Raw genomic sequence first — 10247 nt, 5'->3', positions numbered from 1 at the left:
TTTCGCCATTTTAGCCGCCATCTTTTACACAGACTTGTCGTCCAAGCATGGAGTTTATTCATTTACTTTTTACTTGTTTTTCATATTAATGTTACAAACTAATGTATCGTCTTTACTTTGTTTTTACTACTATGTAATGTATAAATTTTTGAATAAAATGAATTGAATTGAATCTTGAATCGCATTTGATCGAAATTGTTCGTGACGGATCCTTATTTGTAAGGACCTCACGTTCCAATTTCAAGTCATTCCGTTGATTGGAAGAGGAGATATCGTGTACACAAACGCACATACACTCATACACACACCACACACACCACACACACACACACACCACACAACACCCACACCCACACACACCACACACACACACCACACATACACACATACAGACCAATACCCAAAAACCACTTTTTGGACTCAGGGACCTCAAAACGTATAGAAATTTACAAATTGGGGTACCTTATTTTTTTCGGAAAGCAATACTTTCCTTACCTATGGTAATAGGGCAAGGAAAGTAAAATAATACTATAGTGAGGTCCACGTTATAATGACAGTATTTGATCAACTTTGGTTTTGCTTTTTTGTACTTCCAACAAAGCCGGTGGTAACTATCCTTTCCAGGTCCACAACGATACCAATTATGTTTTTGACGGTATAGAAATATATTAATTAATGTAGAGAATCGGCATCGCTATTCTTCTATCTTTATCCACTGTCATTATAACGTGACCTCACTATAGGCCTATCCACTTGAGTTAACATTGAAAATTGAAACATAAACACCCTTTATCTTCTTGTGCTATAATTTCTCCATGATGAAGTCGAATGAGTCTATACTACGTCCCAGGAGAGGCAAAAGAAGAAGAAGAAGAAAAAGAAGAAGGAGAAGCAATGGGAAAGCAAGAGGAACATTGGAAGAGAGAGAAAATAAAAATTAGCGACGCACCATCTGTGACCAGATTCGAGCAAGTAAGAAAAGAACCACTAACTTAGTCATACCTATTTCATTTTTAATTACACTCTACAATGCCGACTTGGAAGAGGCGGTGAGAAAAGAATAATTTGGACCTTCCCTTCTTCTCTTCCTTCTTCTCCTCCTCCCTCTTTCTCCTTCTATTCTTCTCTCTTTCTTCTCCCCTACTTCCACATCCACTTTCTATGCTTCTCCCTCTTCTTTTCCTCCTCCCCCTTCTTCCTTTTATTCTTCTCATCCTTCTCCTTTCACCCCTCTACTTTCTCCGCTACTCCTTTTTATCTTCCTCCTCCTTCTTCTACCTGTTCTTCTTTCTGTCCTTCTTCTTCCCCTTTCTCTGCTTCTCCATTTCTCTTCCTCCTTCTTTTACCTGTTCTTCTTTTCTCTCCTTTTTCTCCTAATCCTCCTCCTTTCTCCTGTTCTTTTTTCCCTCCTCCACCTTTCACTGCTTTTCCTAATCCCTTCCGACCTTTTTCTCTTTCTCCTTCTTTTTCCAATTCGTTCTTCTTCGTTTTTTTATTATTTCTGCTTTCTTCTTATACTTTATCAATTTACTCATCAATTATTCTTGTCTTCAACCGTTTCTAACACTTCTCTTCCTCCTTTATCCCTCTCTCCATATCCTTCTTCTTTCTCATCTGTGTCCTCCCTCTTCCTCTCTTCCTCCTTCTTTCAATCATTTCGTTCTCCTTTCTATTATTTACCGTTTTCTTCTCATACTTCATCAAGTTACACATATTTCCGTCTACATCTTCCTCTTACACTTATCTCCCTTCTTCTAATTCTTCATCTATTCTACTCTCTCTTTCTCATCTGTTTGTTAATGGACCACAGTGCCACGGCCAACCGAATCTGAGCCAAAACAAAACATCACTTCTTGCGACCGCCTTGCTCCACTGAGGTCAATGTCTTCCATCATCATCACTATCTTCATCATCATCATCACTATCTTTATCATCATGATCATGATCATGATCATCATCATCGATAGCTAATAGCGAAATGGATTATCGAAGAATATCTCCTTGCTCGGTCGTCTGTGGAGCCATGATATCAACTCTCAATTATGAACTAGGTTTCAAATTGTTGTTGTTCCTCCTACACTCTGTGGATATGAATTTGGTTTGGGTGTTGCTGATTTCTTTCGACCATTTGTTTCATTATAGAGGAATGAAGTAAATATCAATTTCTCCGATGTTATTCAGAAGGAATGCTGTCGGTTTGACGTGAATTGGATTGCTTGTAGAAAGGAGGAGATGAAGACCTTGACTAATGTCGTGGAGAGATTCAGTGTTGAAATGCAACGCAACAACACAAAGGTAGGCCTAATACGGTTCTGTTTCCTCTCTGCCAGTTTAATTCATTTCTCTCGCATTTCATTCTTCTGCCTTCGGACGAGATTCATGTCTGTTTTGTGTCTGCTGTGTAATTATTCATGCACCTAATTTACGATCCAGGCTTCACTTTGTCTTCACTCATTCTTTTTTCTGCTTCTCATTCTTCTTCTTCTTCTTCTTCTTCTTCTTCTTCTTCTTCTTCTTCTTCATCATATTATTATATGTCTTCTTCTGCTTCATCTTCTTCTTCATCATATTATTATTCGTCTTCTTCTGCTTCATCTTTTTCTTCCTCTTCTTCTTCTCCTGCTTCTTCTTCATCTTCTTCTTCTCCTTCTGCTACTTCTTCTTCTCCTTCTCCTTCTGTTTCATCTTCTTCTTCTTCTTCTTCATCATATTATTATTCGTCTTCTTCTGCTTCATCTTTTTCTTCCTCTTCTTCTTCTCCTGCTTCTTCTTCATCTTCTTCTTCTCCTTCTGCTACTTCTTCTTCTCCTTCTCCTTCTGCTTCATCTTCTTCTTCTTCTTCTTCTTCTTCTTCTTCTTCTTCTTCTTCATATTCTTCTTCTTCTTCTTCTTCTTCTTTTTCTTTTTCTTCCTCAGATTCTTTTTTTCTTTTTCTTCTCCTGTGCTTCATCTCCTTTTTCTCCACCTGTTCCTCTTCTTCTGCTCCTCCTTCTCCTCTTCTTCTTTTTCTCCTAGTTATTCTTCTTCTAGTTATTCTTCTTCTTTTTCCTCTCCTTCTTCTTCTTTTCTCCCTCATTTCCAGCTCCTCATCCTTTCTTCTTCTTCTTCTTACTCCTCTTCTACCTCTTTCTCAGCTCCTTCATCTTCCTCTTCTCATCTTCTTCTACTTCATCCTCTTCTTTTTCTGCTTTTTCTTCGCCTTTTACATCTTCCTGTTCCTCTTCCTCTTCTTTTTTTCTTCTTCTGATTCTTCTTCTCCTTTTTCTCATCCTGTTTCTTCTTCTTCTTTTCTCCAGCTTCTTCATCATCATCACATTGATCAACTTATTCTCAATTTTATAAAACATTATTCATTCTCTGGTAGAAAAACTTCTGCCAATTTACTCTTATCAAGTTTGGAGTATAATTTAATTTACTATAAAGAGAGCAGAATGGAATTGACGTGAACACAACCTAGCAGCAGGTACTATCTGGCGGCCGAATCCGAAAACAGTCACTTGTAACTGTCGGCCAATCAGAAGCGAGAAGGCGGAGCTTGGAGGTGTGTCCTAGTAGTTCTCAATATGGTACTCAATAGGTGATTGGTCCGCCATTTCTTTGCGTTAAATGACTGCTATCAACGTAATGATGAATACAAATAGTGTTTGAGAAGCTTAGCCTACTCCACTTGATTTTATAAGTTTCATTCGTTCCAATCGTTATCTTCTTCAGAAATGGAAAGATTGATAGAACTTGTTATTATTGTGTCCCTTTTTTCGTTACTTTTTTCTCTTTTAGTTTGTTTTGATTTGTTGAGTGATTTGGCAATTCATTTATCTATTCATTTATTGTACAAAATACTACAATCATAGTATAATTATGACATTGAAGGAAAAACTAGGCTGAGCCTGTATTATTTCTCTCCAAAAATTTTGATAAAAAGTTAATGTTCGACGTTATGATATCACACACTGCTTCTTCACTTGATTTTTGATCTTAGGGTAATAATTTCAAGATTTTTAATTTTGAAGGTTGATATAATACTTTAAGGGCCGGTTTCCGAGCTCGGGATGTAGCTAAGTCCTAGACTTTAAACAGCTGGAGTCAGAAAATTGGCTTTCCAAAACGGGGCGTAGTCGCAGCTTTTATAACAGTAGTTGTAGCTTTTATTTTCTCATTTCTATAATTGGAAACGTTTTTCCTTGACGAAATTAGACATTCCTAAATAATTTAAAATAGCTGAAACTTTACACTATTTTCTCTTTATTTTATTTTGTGTTCAATTTTCTAGTTTTTCGAAATTATTCAAACGTGACTATGACAATGACTGCGACTACGCCCCGTTTTGGAAAACCAATTTTCTGACTCCAGCTGTTTAAAGTCTAGGACTTAGCTAATTCCCGAGCTCGGAAACCGGCCCTAAATGTATCACAATGGATAAAAATACTGAGAAATATTGCACTTATTTACAATGATTATAAAAGTGGCCGAGAAAGTAAATACAGTAATTAATAAGGAAAATAAGAAGGGCTAGAAAAAGTATAGAAAGTACTATATTTTCTGTACTCTTACATACTGTACTCTCTGACTATGTTCGACTATTTTTGGTCTTATATATGTTCTATAAAAAAGGTCCTCAATCTTCAATCAAGTATTGAAACTGCATCGTTATAAATAGTGAATCCTTAGTTAACTGCACTCAGTATTAAATCCCAATTTAAATTTCATAATTCACGAACATTAATTAGGAGACTGCATCTATCACAATAGTAATTACTTGTGATTAAGATCCTCATCTTCTTCTTGTTCTTCTTCTTCCTCTTCTTCTTCTTCTCTTCTTCTTCTTCTTCTTCTTCTCTTCTCTTCTTCTTCTTTCTTCTTCTTCCTTTTCCTTGTCCTGCTGGCGCTGTTGTTAATAAATCGGAACGTGGAGTAAAGAACTAATTGACCCTGATCTAGATTGATCTTGATTAAGCAAGCCAGCGCTTTTTTAAACTTAATTAAGCGGTCACTATTTTAAAGTCTTTGTACCGAGACTGGACTTGCACTTCTATTACTGTACTGTCAACAGTATTTTATGAACTACCACTGAGAAAATCTATGGCTCATCTTCTATTATGCATTAGTAGGTAACCCGTGCTCGGCAATGATCTAAATGAAAATTTGACAAACTGAAAACTTGGTGAATTGAAAATAGGCCTACAACCATCCTCGGTAAATTAAGAATCTTCATGCAAAATTTCAAGTTTATCAGTCCAGTAGTTCAGACGTGATGATGCGTCATTTGTGAATTTTCTATCCTTTACGCGTATAAGCCAAATCTTTCCTTTATTACATTAGAGACTAGCAGTTAACCCGTGCTTCGCAACGGACTAGTTAAAGACTTGAAAAACTGAAAAAACTTCTATTACTTTACTGTCAAGAGTATTATTTATGAACTACCCACTGGGAAAAGCTATGGTTTATCTTCTATAATTATGCAGTAGCAGGTAACCCGTGCTCGGCTTGGGTCTGAATGAAAACTTGACGTAATGAAATCTTGAAGAATTGAAAATAGGCCTATAACCATCCTCGGTAAAATTAAGAATCTTCATGCAAAATTTCAAGTTTATCAGTCCTGTAGTTTAGTAATTTAGTAATTTTCTATCCTGTACGTGTATAAACCAAATCTTTCCTTTATTATTACTTTTATTATTATTTCCTTCCTTTCCTTTTTCCTTTTTCCTTCGTCCTGGTACCCCCAGAAGAAGGGAGTTTATTATAGAAAATATAACAAACAAAAATGAAAAATACACTTAGAAAAAGAAATCTTACAAACAAAACAAATGAAGAATAATAAAAAAAAGCAAGAATGACAAAAACTAAGAAGATTCCCTTTCAGTAGAACATTTCAAATATTATAAATCAGACGAATTATAAATTCTCCAAAACCTTCTAAAGAAGGTTTGACTGGAGGAGTCAAGTTTTACATTATATTAAATAATAATATCTGTTAATAATAATAATAATAAAGACTAGCAGGTAACCCGTGCCTCGCATCGGGCTAGTTAAATACTTTAAAAACTGAAAACTTGACGTAATGAAATCTTGAAGAATTGAAAATAGGCCTATAACCATCCTGGGTAAATAAAGAATTATAAGCAAAGTTAATCAGTTGAGTAGTTGAGACGTGATGATGCGTCTTTCATGTATCTCCTACCCCGTACGTGTATAGCCAAATCTTTCCTTTATTATAATATTTTAGATAGTGAAGCAAAGTGATGTTTACTTTGAAATGTCAGAATTTATGAATGGGGACCTATGCTGTTAAAGGGATACTAACAGTATAAATTAATTCTCTCTTTAGTAGGTCCACGTTATAATGGCAGTGGAGGAAGAAAGGAGAACAGCGTTGTCGATTCTCTGCCTTGCCACTGCCTTCTATAGAGGATAGCTGATGTAATATTAACGGTTCATTCTTGTTTAAAATGCTTTATTCGTCAAGAAAATTTTGTTTTCCTACAGTTACGTTGAAAAGTGGCCATTGCTGCACTGATTACAGAACGCAAAGAATCACTTTTCCGCTCTAGTGCGGCAAAAATTTTTCCTGCACTCCAGATTTGCAACATGGCAACACAAAATAGTTAGTAGGTTATATGGAGCACCAGTGCAGCAAAATCAAAATGAAGTTGGTAACGTGTGGTGCACGTTATAGGAATATTGAGGCGGTGGATGACAGCCGCCCCCCCCCACCATTCAAACACACATACATTATTATTCAATTTGACAATAAATTAAGGTTTTTATTAATAATAAAATTACACAGAAAAACATTTGATGCATTTCAGGCAATTTTACCCATAAATACCTACTTTCATATTCAATGGTAACTGTAGGAAAAACTTAATGTGAAATACGTGCGCAACATATTCAATGGTAACTGTAGGAAAAACTTAATGTGAAATACGTGCGCAAAGTTCCTCTGCTGCACTCAACAAACCATTCCGCCCTCGCCTACGGCTCGGGCGTAAACGTTTCTTTCGGTGCAGCAAACTGTCACTTTGCGCACTAGTTGCACAAATAACTATTTCAATGGTTAAATACTGAATTATACCGTAATTAATAATAATTGAGAATCTGCTTTGTCTGCAGAAAGACAAGCATAGCAACACCTTTTTTAATCAAATACTGTCATTATAACGTGGACCTCAGTATATCGAAAACTACATAATGATAGTGATAATCACTTTACACTGTAAAATGGTACCTGCAAAGTTATTTGGGATACAACGGACTAGAATATTCAAAACAGAATCCGTCATCAATGAGCACTGCACTACATAAAACCAAACCAAAATAACAAGGGATAAAGTTCTCAATAGCATTATTCATTCAACATTTGATAATATTAATTATTATTAATGTTAATTCCTCATGATTAACATCGATGCTACCTATTCAATCAATCATGACTGTTTTTAGTGGCAACACCGGCATCCTAGTTCCAAATTTCGCCACCAGTAGCAGCATCTGTGTTCAAAATCACATGTCTGTTGTGGTCCGCAATTTTGTGGTTATGTCACGTTTTCGTGCAGTGAGTATTGTTGGTTCAATGATAAGGTGCTATTAGCTAATTAATATTATCAAAAATGTTGAATGAATAATGCTATTGAGAACTTTATCCCTTGTTAACTCGATTCAGTTACATGCAGTGCAGTGCTCATTGATGACGGATTGTGTTTTGAATATTTCAGTACGTTGTATCCCAAACAACTGTGCAGGTACCATTTCACATTGTTGTTACTTCATTCTCTGTTTTATCGTTACCAAGGATTGAAAATATAAATTTCGTATGATATAATTTTCGTATAAATGAAAATTGAAAATGGCATTAGTAGCCGAAACATGTCGTGACAAAATAATTCAAAAGGGTTCTCAGATTTATATTTTCATTTATACTGGTAGTTCTGTGAACAGTAGACCTCACGCAGTATTCTCATCCACAAGTACCTGATTGAAACTACAGACCTTATGGAAATACAGCAATAGACTGGCTTCTCCACACATCTGTGTAATCACTTGTCAGCTGATTTATGATGAATAATTCTAGTCTGATTTTTACTCTAATATTTCCTTTTTCCTTTTATATTATCCTTGAAATGCAAAATTTCCAAAAACCTTGTATATACGTCGACGCGAAATTAAAAAAGGAACATACCTGTCAAATTTCATGAAAATCTATTACCGCGTTTCGCCGAAAATGCACAACATTTAAACATTTAAACATTAAGAGAAATGCCAAACCGTCGACTTTTGACCTCACTTCGCTCGGTCAACAATTGAATTTTCGTTTTTGTTTACAATAGACCTTGTAATTTAGGAATATGCTGTTCACTGTATTAAGTTTTTTGATAAAACTAATTTTATGTAAAAATAAGATGGAAATTCTTTCTTTCAATAACACACAACGTGTGAATGTTCTTACAGTATTCTATTTAGCATGCATTTCAATAAGAATGTTTATGTATTTTATCCACCTTACATCTCGCATACCATACCTTACATTATAGCTTTATCCAGATTTTTGTATCAAGTTTTGAAGTTGAGGCCTTAAAAGATAGAGTATCCTACAGAGTTCTAAGTTTATATTAAAATATGAAATGAAATTCAATAATTTTTTGTGAGTTTTTAATGAAGTATTTCGTGTTATTTTAGTGTGTAATAGGCCTAGGTAAAGTGTGATTACTCTTTCATAATATTTCACTTCAAATCGTGTTTGTCGCTTTACATCTTTTTTGTTTTAGTTATCTTTTGCTAATTTTTCTTTTTCTATTTCTTCCTATTCATATTCTCAATATCATGAAAACCGTGTTCGTCGCTTTCCATCTTTTCGTTTTAGTTATCTTTTGCTAATTTTTCTTTTTCTCAATCTCTCTATTCATATTCTCAATATCATAAGAATCGTGTTTGTCGTTTTCCATCTTTTCGTTTTAGTTATCTTTTGCTAATTTTACTTTTTCTCCATCTTCCTATTCATATTATCAATATCATGAATCGAACAGTCAGAATGAATAAATAAATCTCCCTTCTGTTCTTCTTCCTCTCTCTCTCCCTTCGCTTTCCTCTATCTTCATCTTTATCCCCTTCTCTCCAAATCGTCAACATTCTAGAACTGTTCACTCCGCATCTCTTCACCTTAAATAAGCTCTTGCTTATTTTTCTGTTTCTTTATCTTCTTAATCATCCAATCTCTCTCTTTCTCTCTTCTTCCTCTTCTTCTCCTCTCCCTTCTCTTGTCTCCATCTTCATCTCGATCCTCATTCACTGAAATTGGCAACATTTCAGAACTGATCACTCCAAATTTTCTTGGATTATGTCTTCAACTCATCCTTCTTTCTTCTTGTTCTTCTCCTTCTTCTTCCTCTACTACTACTACTACTACTTCTTCTTCTTCTTCTCTTTTCTCCATCTCCTTTTCGGTCCGTCCTCTTTATCTTGAAATCATCAACATTTTAGAACTGTTCACTCCAAATTTTCTTGGATTATGTCTTCAACTCCTTCTTCTTTCTTATTCTTCATCTTCCTTTACTTCTTCTCCTTCTTCTTCTACATCTTATTCTTCTTCTTCATTCCCTCTTTCTTTTTCTCCTCCTCTTTTCTCCATCTCCTTCTCGGTCCTTCTTCCTCTTTCACTCGGAATCGTCAACATTTTAGAACTGTTCACTCCAAATTTTGTTGGATTCTGTCTTCAACTCCTCCTTCTTTCTTATTCTTCATCTTCCTCCACTTCTTCTTCTTCTTCTTCTCCTTCTTCTTCCTCTTCTTCTTCTACATCTCATTCTTTTCCTTCATTCCCTCTTTCTTCTTCTCCTCCTCTTTTCTTCATCTCCTTCTCGGTCCTTCTTCCTCTTTCACTCGAAATCGTCAACATTTTAGATCTGTTCACTTCAAATTTTCTTGGTTTCTGTCTTTCTACCCCTTCTTATTTTTCTTCTCATTCTTCTTCATCCTCCTCTTCTTCCCCTACTTCCTCTACTCCTTTTTTCTATTTTTCTCTTCTTTCGTCTCCTCTATCACTCGAAATCGTCAACATTTTAGATCTGTTCACTCAAAATTTTCGTGGATTCTGTCTTCAACTACTTCTTTCTTATTCTTATTCCTCTTCTTCTTCTTCTCCCCCTACTTCTCCTTTTTCTATTTTTCTTTTCTTTCGTCTCCTCTTTCACTCGAAATTGTCAACATTTTAGATCTGTTCACTCCAAATTTTCTTGCATTCTGTCTTCAACTAC

General features: G+C 35.4%; 1 protein-coding gene across 1 annotated transcript in view; it reads left to right on the top strand.

Annotated features, from left to right (window-relative positions):
- Positions 1–10247, top strand: part of LOC111054878 (interference hedgehog) — a 215318-nt gene that overhangs the window by 18532 nt on the left and 186539 nt on the right. The gene's annotated exons all lie outside the window — the stretch shown is intronic.

This window comes from Nilaparvata lugens, chromosome 11 (genome assembly GCF_014356525.2).
Source record: "Nilaparvata lugens isolate BPH chromosome 11, ASM1435652v1, whole genome shotgun sequence".
NCBI classification, from domain to species: domain Eukaryota; kingdom Metazoa; phylum Arthropoda; class Insecta; order Hemiptera; family Delphacidae; genus Nilaparvata; species Nilaparvata lugens.
The sequence above is the reverse complement of the archived record's forward strand: the minus strand, read 5'-3'. Positions and strand labels throughout refer to the sequence as shown.